Below are 11,212 nucleotides of genomic sequence, written 5' to 3'. Positions count from 1 at the left end.
TGATAGTCGTTATTCAGAAATATATGATGAGTTATAGTGAGTAAATGACACATGCTGAATCCATTTTTATTCAAACGTCCAGGGTTGAAGCTGCAGGAGTGTTTGATGAACTGATTTCTGCCTCCATCAGTTCTTGTTAGTCCCCTTTAGTCACAGATGGCCAGAACAAGATCTATTTTTTCTCAGTAAATAGGACTAGCCCTAGATAATTTGGTCCACTTGTGGTTTGTGAATGAGTCTATTTATGAATCAGACGATATGCACGGAGAAATAAGCCCACTCTATTTTTAAAGGCGAACACAGACAATGAAACAGTTACTAACACCTCTGCTTTTATCTTCTGTGTTGCTACATACATTTGTTTTGGCATGAGTAAACTGCAACAGTTTTTTTGCTTCTTTTTAAGGATCTTTTGGGGTATTTTGTTAAATGGGCATGACCATTAGTGTCAACTTCAGATCCCACAGACCGAGAGCATGTTTACATTAATGTTCCAATAAGTGTGATTTATTTTTTGGGGGGGATTTGATACAAAATTGTCGCATGAAAACACAACTTCCCACACTTAATCCTGCCTACAGATGTTAATGTGGTCTGTTCTCTTTCCATGCTATTATTCAGGAAAATATGATTATTTGTGTTTACAGGGATGTTAATGAACAGGAAGTGTGTGTGTGTGTGTGTGTGTGTGTGTGTGTGTGTGTGTGTGTGTGTGTGTGTGTGTGTGTGTGTGTGTGTGTGTGTGTGTGTGTGTGTGTGTGTGTGTGTTGTGTGGTGTGTGTGTGTGTGTGTGTGTGTGTGTGTGGTGTGTGTGTGTGTGTTGTGTGTGTGTGTGTGTGTGTGTGTGTGTGTGTGTGTGTGTGTGTGTGTGTGTGTGTGTGTGTGTGTGTGTGTGGTGTGTGTGTGCGCGCGCGCGCCAGTGTGCATGAAGTGTTGTGGACATGCAGAGTAAATTACTACCTTTGATCGTAGAAATTACATTTGTACTTATTTGCACTTTAAGGATGGAAACGTCCCTCAATGCACATGCTTTGTTTTCAATGGATTGTTGTTTGTGTAAAAAAAGAAACTCACTGAGTCCCCCACATCATAATTAAACATTTTAATTTCAATGTTTTGGTTTTATATAATTCATCAACCTACCTACAAATCACTGTCATGGAAAATATCAATTGTAAATGTAGTTAATTATGCCTTTGGCTCATTAAACTATGGCTCGCTTTTTGAAGTAAAAGTGATGTTGACCTGCTGTTGCTTTCAGAATAAACATGATTTGAATAAAATGTACTTTCTGTGGAATTTTTGTAATTGGCCTGTCTGAAGAATCCTTTTAGTGACACTGAAGTAAAATGGTGTTAGACAGCATAAATATATTTGTAATGAGTAATCATGTAATGAGGAATTTCTACAATTTCTTGTGAGATACAAAAACTTTAATAAGTGAAAAAGTTAATGAGAGGATATAATGACTCATCTGAAGAATAAGCACGACTAGCTTTGATTATTTATCCAGTCAATGATTTGATCCTTTGAGATCAGGATTACATCTTCAAATTTAACCCATTACACCCACCCTCCTGAAGATGACATATTGTAAAGGTTTTTGTTGTACTCTATGCTGTGAATTGTTCCTCAATTATGTTTGTTAAGGAAGATAATGAGTGTTAAAACAGATTAAAACTATTTATTTTTTTATTGATCTCTTTTTGTGCTATTTTTCTTTTTCTTATGTTGGCTAGGTACTGTAGATACAGCTAAATTAAAATGGAAAAACTGTTGAACAAAATGTGAACATGTATGTATAATGAAACTGAATCTGAAATAATAAAAAATAAAACAGATTAAAACAAGGGTTTTAAAGCTTTTACCCAATGGACATTTACAATAAAAGAACAACAACAAAAATCTGTGTGTTTTGGCTTCTCTGTCATGTTTCAGATATGTGTAGTTTGCAAACCTCTCAAATGGTTTCAACATAACTGTTGTTGGTCCTAAGAGGTCACACACTCCATTATTTCACAATTTTCTTCCTCCCGTTTATCGTCCTACAACCCTAAATGTTTATCTTGTGACCCTTTAGGGGAGCATGACCCTTATGTTTGGAACAACTGCTTAACTTAAGTAATATTAACTACATCCAATTTGTTTTACATTGTGATATAGCTATTTAACCCTTGTGTGGTGTTCATATTTTTGTTACTCAGCCAGTGGTCTGGTGGACCCGCTGCCTTTTTGGGCTTCAATTCAACAAAATCAAACTATTTTATGTTGAAATACTCAACAGATGTTTACTTCATCTCAATTACAAGCAATATAAACAGCATATATGGTTAATATTTGCCCTTTTACATTTGTTAGATCACATTAAAGTGCTACTCGTTTTTTTGCCCGCTGACCAGCTGGTCCTGTGGATCGTCTTTTTTGTATGCTCAATCTCATCCTCTGTCACGAACGAGCTGAGAACCAAAATGCAACACACGGGAGACCAGGGGAAGTCCGTAACCAGCTTTATTATAACTAGTTTCCACAGAAAAGTTCTGGTGTAAGACAAACCGGCAGACAGTAGGCTGGTCGGGGACAGGCGAGGGTTCCAGGAGTAGGCAAGACGGAAGACGCAGGGACAGGCAAGGTCGAAACCGGGAGAGCAATCTGGGAGGTAATGCTGGAAAGAACTGCATGCTGCGATTCTGCGAAGTACGATCTGGCACTGAGGTGAGAGTGAAGGGGGCCGTAACAGAGTGTGAGAGAGAAACAGGATGTGACTAAGGTGACTGAGAAATGCTAATGCTGAAAATAGGTGAGTGAGGGAGCAGATTGTGACATCCTCTTCTTCAAAGTCACTGTCAGACTCAGAATTCTCAGAAATGTGATCCTCACATTCTGAAACCTTTTCCTCTTCCTCTACATCATCATCAAATGGTTATCTCTCTTCCAGAATCATTTGCAAGGCCCTCTGAGCAGAGAATATTTTGGCCATCAGTTGTGATAAGGACCCAAACTGGCAAAGCTTTATTTATTGTGTCTCGCCCCAAATTTGCAGCTGGGATAGTGTGAAAAAAATAAAGATTGGTTCCCGCAAGATGCATGCGTCGCTGGATTAGTGATGCCTGTGAGGAGTCAGACTCCTTTGCAATTTATCAGGTTGTCGTGCCAACAGCCTATCGTTCTCAGGTGATGTCCTTGGCTCATGATCATCCGTGGTCAGGTCACATGGGGGTAACAAAAACGTATGAAAGAGTTTTAAAACACTTCTTTTGGCCAGGACTCAAGTCTGATGTAGTTCTTTATTGTCGAACATGTCATGTGTGCCAAGTTGCTGGTAAACCGAATCAGGTGATTCACCCTGCTCCTCTCATTTCCATTCCGGGAATGGGAGAGCCATTTGAAAGGGTGATTGTGGATTGTGTGGGACCCTTGCCAAAAACTAAAACTGGAAACCAGTTTCTCTTAACTGTCATGTGTGCCTCCACTAGGTTCCCAGAAGCCATCCCACTACGGAAGAGCACTGCCCCGGTCATCACCAAGGCACTTCTGAAGTTTTTCTCCATGTTTGGTCTACCGAAGGTAGTTCAAACAGACCAAGGTACCAACTTCATGTCTAAAGTGTTTGCCCGGGTACTTGACACCTTAGGTATCAAGCATGTGACATCCAGCCCATATCATCCTGAAAGTCAGGGGGCATTAGAGAGGTTTCACCAGACTATGAAATGCATGTTAAGAAAACATTGCCACGAGTCTCATAAAGATTGGGATGACAGTGTTCCTTTAGTGTTATTTGCTGCCCGTGAAGCTGTTCAGGAGTCTCTAGGTTTTAGTCCTGTTGAGCTAGTGTTTGGACATGAGGTCAGAGGTCCTTTAAGAGTTCTTAAAGAGCATTTGATCATGCCAACGAAAAAAGTTTGCAGTATCCCGGAGTATGTCGCCAAACTAAGGGATCGTCTACATCAGGGCTATTCAATTAGTTTGGAATGGGGGCCGGTTGATGAAAATGATCCAAAGCAAGGGGCCGGGAAAAAGATGGCTTGAAATATGAGCAATCATATTTAAGAGCTTCAGATACAGTAAATACTACAACAGCATAGTGGAGTGCATATATTGTGTTTAATTCAATCAAACAACATAGCCCCAAGGCCTTTATATATCTAAATGGCAAGTTCAGAACTCAGTAGGCCTACATGTTTCATTTGATTTCATTTAGGTGAAATTATCTAATCATTCACGCAGAGATGCAATCAATGACAGGAGTTGTCACTACAGTATAGTAGGTGGGTTCGAAACCCGAGCCCGTCGAAGTTTTCAGGCATTGTCTACCCCTCTATCTCTCAATGTAACACCCTCTCTGGAATAAAGGCAGTATGGCAAAAAAAATCTTAAAAAAAAAAATCTTAAAAAAAAAATTGATTACTTTTTAACATTATACTCAAAGGGCCAGTAAATATCACCCCGGGGCCGGATTTGGCCCGCGGGCCGCCAATTGAATAGCCCTGGTCTACATCGTGCTTGCTCCTTGGCTAGGGAAGCTCTGACCTCTACCCAAGGGAAGATGAAGAAACGCTACGACCAGAAGGCGGTAGCGCGCTTGTTTCAGCCAGGTGACAAGGTGTTGGTTCTACTGCCTGTACCTGGTTCTGCTCTGTCTACTAAACTTTCTGGTCCTTATGTTGTAGATGAGAAGCTCGGTGAAACAAATTACGTCATTCAAACACCTGAAAGCAGACGTCCTACCAGAGTGTGTCAAATCAACATGCTGAAGAAGTACTGCTCCAGGGATGACCAAAATGAGTCTTCCAAAGCTTACCAGGTGGGCACAACCGTCTCTCCTATGGCTTCAGTTTCGAGGGTGAGCTCAAATGAGAATGAGGATGAGTTGGTGATGCGCAGTGCAACACCACAGGGGGCAAGACTAAGCAATACTGAGGTATTGGCTGATTTGCCCAATTATTTGTCTCATCTCCCTGATAACCAGGAAATTATTTGCTATGTTTATTGTCAGGTCCAAACATACTGTTTGGATTTATATGTGTGGGGGTGTTACGTGCCAGGCAGGCTGTACTTGTGTGGTTCTCCTTCCCTCCTGTTTTTCTCTCTTCTCCCTGTCTTCTGCACAGCTAATCAGCAGCTGATCAGTACCTGCCTGTGCACCAGAGTCTGATGGCTGATTGGATCCTCTCACCCTCAGCTGGCCTATCAGCAGCCAGGGCCGACCATAAAGGAGGCACCCAGGAAGTCTTCTCTCTCTCTCACTCTGGGCCTGTTGCTGATGGAGGAGCCTGCAATTGACTGCCTTGTTAAGAAAGTCATTCTCTTTGTTTTGTATGACCTTTGTGAAAGTGTGTGTTTTGAGAGGTGGAGGACTTAGGTAAGTCTAGGGTACCCTGTACACTTCTCATCACGTAGATAACTAATGTTAAGACACACTAGGTTAGCGGATTGTTGCCACCCCTGTATTCTGTTTTTGTCCAATTCTGAGTAGTTTAGTTAGTGAGGGTTTTTGTTTTAGTTTTGGTTTCAAAGGATAGATGTAGAGATAGGCCTGGTTTTCTTATGCTTGTTTCTTTTGTTTGGCACAATCCTTCGACTCCTCCTCCTCCTCACACACAGAGTATTTCTGTTCATTTTCTGTTCAGTTCTAGGTTTACAACAATAAACCTTTTGTCAACCTTTACGCTGACTCTCATTTTATTGGTTGTTGTGTGTTATTGTCTCCAGGTCCCCTAGACCTTAGTGGGGACGTAACACAAATGGGGGAATGTGCTCTCACGGGAATGTGAGAGCAGACAGGTGTCCGTGCTTGACTTTATCAACCTTGTGCGGGAATGGCAGGGGCAGAAACACAAAAGTCACACACACACACACACACACACACACACACAGACAGAAGGCCCAGACAAGTGCACAGGACCTACAATTTCCACACTCTTGTTAGCCCCGGGTCCAGTCTGTAATGTACCCTGTATGTAATGTAAATGTGTAGGGGGAGGTACAGTGGGTGGTCATTGAAAATGTGTTCTGATATATGTTCTTCACAGAAAATGAGCCAAGGCCATTGAGTGTGAGTTTAAAAAAAATATTGATATCATTTTTCTTTAGCTAAATAATGAAAACGGGTCCCACAGACCCGAATACCATACTAGGGTTAAACCATCTTCTTCCAACATGTCAGGCCATTATAGTCTAATGAGCCGCTGTAGCTGAGCGGCTGTCTTTAAAGGAAGATGTTGTGAGGGAGTTTGCACCGGGGTCAAAGCACAAGAAGGAAGAAACATTCCCCGTGCCTCCCACATCGCTGCAGCACTGCGTGCACTAACCTGTGGCCTTTACTGCACACATCCCATGTCTAAGAATAACCAGGTCAGAGAATAATGACTTGGCTGGACTGTTGGTGTATAAACAAGGAGTGTTATCTCCCTAAAGGATCTGTTTGAGAGGATCACGCTGGGTGGAAATGTTTGTCAAATTCTCCAGGTGGTCGTCCTGTTTTCATGCAGTGTTACATTAACGGAGATAAATCAACAAAAGCCTTTAGCATTATGACTCTGTGTCACAATAACAAATACTTCAAGAAAAAGTTGTGCCATTAAAAGCTCCATTTCAGAGCTACGTGTTAAAATATTGATGTACTAACATGTGAGCAACATTTGAATATTGTTGCACTTTCTATGCAAATCAGTTCAGTTGAAAAATGACAATGCATTATGTCCTATCAAGCTAAAACAATACAGTGTATGTGCGTGCGTGCGTGCATTTCTAACTTTTGAGTGATGCAGTGTAATTTTTCAACTGAACAGATTTGGATAAAAAAGTTCATTTCAACCTGCAACAACATACATTATTACTGCAATAAATCATTCCTCCATTTCGGTGTTATTGAGGCAGGAAAACAGGCTCTTTAGTACATTTGCAGTTTTAAGCTTGTGATTATCTCACAGGATGTTTTTTCAGCAGATGGAGTTAGATGGTACAGTTTCAATACTTTCTGAGCATATAGTAAACTCAGTGTGCTGGTAGTTCAGATGATCTGTATGACTGACCGCTCTGGGTTACCAACTAAATGGTCGAGTCTAGATTCTAATTAACATTATCAAAACTTTTGGGAGATGGCTAAGGTTAGAGATAGACCTCACATCTTCAAGGTTAAGGTAGTCTTTTTAAGAGTTTTCACAAAATGTAGGAAATCAATGGGTACCATCAGGGCGCTATACTAAATGGACTCATACAGCACTATATATTTAGCACTATAACTATATATAGTACAATGAGCACATTTGAACTTTATTTCTTCTTTTATATAAATATCTTTGTTCTTTTATTTTATTCATTTATTTTTGGGACATTTTACAATCATTTCTTATGTAATCATTCATATCTTTATTGTATTTGATTGTTTTATTGCACATCCTCACTTTAACTTCTTATGCTTGTATATCTGTAATACATTTTTTAATTTTTTTTATTTTATTCGTGTAATTCGTGTAAAAAAACTGTCACAAACCCCACTTTCACCTGGGATTAATAAAATATTGGACCTGGTGAGCCTGATTCTGAACTCCTGTTTCGAAAGTGAAGAACTTTGAACCTGTTTTGAGGTTTTAATCAACTCTATAATCGTTTTGGAGGCTGAACGTTGTGGTTATCACAGCTGTACTTGCTGTAATTAAATTGCACTGGAAAATAAACGTTGTTACTCCCCACTGCTGCCCATTGTTTATGTCTGACAAACAGCACAGACGTGATGTAGTGGAATCACTTAATGTCTGCAGGGTGTTTGGGAGCAGGATCCTGTGCTATCCGACACTCCTCGTTTCTGTGGAGGGACGATCGGATCGAGACGGATGGCCTCGGGCTCTCCCCCTGCGAACATGAAAATGCCTCGCTAGCAGAGCAGCTACAAGTCAGCAGGATGTTGATATTATTCTACCCTCGACAGGTCCATACAGGGCACTGCTCTCATGCACACACTGGATTAAAATGCTGACATGGAAACCAGCTGCCGAAAAATCCCACAGTCATCAGAATATCTGTAATGCGTCCCTTACTAACTTTCAGGGTTGTACGCCCAATCAATGAATGATATGTGTGTATACAAAAATGTATAGTCAAAACTGTATTTATTTATTTAAATCAGAACATAAAGGAATTATGCTATTATCCTATTATGCTTTTGTGGGTTTCCCCTTCTTGTAGTAGTGTGTTATATAGGATTGTGTGCATGTAAATGGTCTGCAAAGGCTAAAATCCCAAAGTTCCCTCCAGAGGGAGTCTTTTAAAGCACTTTATGAACATTGAAGCATGTCAACATGTCACAGTAAAGGCTCAAAATACAAATATGAACCTGAACATTAGCAGAATATATCCTCTTTTAATATTGTATATGTTTTGATAGATTTATGTTTAGATTCAATATTATGTTTAGATTATGACTAATGTCATTAGTGCATCAATCATTTGGATCCAATAATACAATACAATCTAAAATGGAGCATTCTGCCTAATAAGTACTGTAACCTTTGGCATTGTAAGTACATTTTTGACGTTTACACACTTTTGTTGGTAAAATCCTCCATCACTGATATTTTACGTCTTAGTTTTCATTCTTTTTTAAACTGCCTCTTCCTTATAATGTGATTTGTAGTTTGCAGATGTGCCAGCAATTGTTTAACTTCTTCAATCAGACCTACATTGAGCAGCAGATTGCTTTTCTTTTGAAAGCATGCACACTCCATCTAGTGGCCCCTGTCAGCAGCACAGAGCTCCACGAGGGGCATGCCTGGACAGGAAGCAGCTGCATGTGTTTTATAAAGTGAAACTTAGTTCTTTATTCATCTGCACTGACACATGTCTGGCCTCTGAAGACTCAGAAGAAGTATTATGCAAGTATTTCAAGGAAATGTGATAACTATGTTTCCTGGAATCATGATTAGTTTTTTTTTGGCATAAAGTCAACACACATTGCTGAGACTTTGCAAAAAGTTTGTTGTTGATTTTCGCCATCAAATTAACATAAATATTTACAGAGAAGTTATGTTAAATTTATGATAATTTGGATTAAAAAAAAACAAGTTTACATTTGTTTGTTCATGTGTATTACTGTATATATGTGTGGGAGAGAGTGTGAGGTCATTTGAGGAGTTATCATTCATCTCTTTGGGGCTTTTATTGCTCATGTTTCGCAATCCTGGAGAAATTTAAGTGTTGTACTCTCCCGCAGGCAGGCCAATACATTTTGTTTCAATTTCGCATCTGGTTCTTATCGCAAAGTTTAGTTTGGAAAGTCATCTGACGGTAAACCGTGCGGGGGATCCTAAATAATCCCATAAAAGGTGTCATCTTCATTTGTTTTTCCCCAGGGTAAATATTTGTTATTTCCATGAAACCTTGGCCTTCCTCTGAAACTGCATCACTAGAAGCAGATGAGTGGATGGTTTAGATCATACTCCTGCTGAGTTGTGAAATCGGGAGGCATTGTGAGAGCAAAGCACAGATGCTAATGCAGAGTGTGGGAAGAAAATGAATTTTAAAGAGTGCATGTTCACTCAATATGTCAAAACGTGTCAGGCGTGTATTCAGCTGACATGCTCCGGTGGTCCATTCATCAGAACATGCATAAATGATAAAGCCAACTGCCAAATATTCTCTGGTAACAACTTCTAATGTAATATGTGCTGCGTTTCCCATGTTTATAAATACTTGTTGAACATTTTGGAGGTTTTGACTGATCAGACAAAGGCACAATGAAGAAATGAACTCTGGGATGTAATATGGAACATTTCTCATTCATTCTTTTTCTTTTTATCAACTGTAATGTTCCCTGTCCACTCCAAAATGATGTACTGTATAGGCAGGTTGACAAGAAATCTCTGTGCTCATCTTAAGTTTGAGTAAAACACATAAACATACAATGATTTTGAGACAAACTAACTTGTTTTATGTGAAAACCTTAAGCTTCCAGTGCCCATAGTGTACACTGAGAATAGACAATTTAAAGAAAAGTAGAAGAAACCTCTTGCTTTTGAACATTTCTCTCACTTTTGTCACATAGAAAAAAAACATTAAATGTGTTGTGTTACACACTATCCCTGTTTGATCTCTCAGGTGCTCCCGATCTGCTCCAGGCTCCACTTCTGCTCAGGTGTTGCTGATCTAAACTGATCACTGACACAAAAGAAAGGCCGGAGGGGAAATCAGTCTCTCTCTGGTTTTGCTGCGAGACACTGCAGTGCGAAATCATCCTTAGTTTACGATTTTTCTCTTTATTTTGTCCTCATGTCCTTTTGTTGTTTCTTTTATGCATGGAGGATCTGGGAGTCCAGTTTTTGTGGCTTTATTTCTTAGTTTAGTCTATGCATTTGCCTTTTAGTTTGGGTGTGGGGAAGGTCATACAGCCCATGGTGAGGCTGGCCAGGCTTGCTCAATCTCTCTGTTATTTTTAGCCAGTCCTCCAGATGCAGATTTCATTCAAATTAAATGTTATAAATAAGAGTATTTTTTGTAAACTCTCTCACATTTGGCATCTCAAATATATGTTTCAGGACACAAACTGAGCTACAAATGTGTTATGGTGTCTTGTGGCTGCAAGTGATGTAGAACAAACGTTCATTTTTTTGTGAAGCCTGAAGGGAAGTTGAAACGGCTGAAAAAACAAATGTGTAGAAAAAAAGAGGAACTAGGGTTGATACAAATACAACACCCACTCTTAAAATAGTAAACCCTCTAAGGGGTTGCACTTGCACCCTCAAAACAAAGCTACTAACAGCTGGAGAGAGTATTCTGCATTTGTTTTAAATTTAAAAAGGTCCAACAACAATCACGCCGATTGTTTCCCATCGAGCATATCATGTCTATAAGGTTTGACATATTTCAGTATCATACAGAGTTGATCCAAAAGCTTGGTTCAACAACTCAAGAGAGAGAAGTCATGTTGTGCTCATAGCAGCAAATATTACAGCTATCAAAAACAACAGCAAGGTATTTATTTAAGAAACAGTGTCCCAGTTACTACAGATTATTCGCTGACTGTTTTCATTGGATGTACTTTCTAAAGAAATAGTCCCTGTGAAAACTGTTGGCAGTGAGCTCTGTGGATTATCTGAAGAAATGGGGACAATTCTTCTGGAAGAACGAAACATACAGTATTGCTGTTGATTTTGTTTCCAATGAAGGACAAACATAATTTAAATCTGTCATTATATTTGTTTGGCAGAAATGTAAGAGC

The sequence above is a fragment of the Trematomus bernacchii genome, unplaced genomic scaffold (assembly GCF_902827165.1).
Source record: "Trematomus bernacchii unplaced genomic scaffold, fTreBer1.1, whole genome shotgun sequence".
Taxonomy (NCBI): Eukaryota; Metazoa; Chordata; class Actinopteri; order Perciformes; family Nototheniidae; genus Trematomus; species Trematomus bernacchii.
This window is presented reverse-complemented; position numbering follows the sequence as displayed.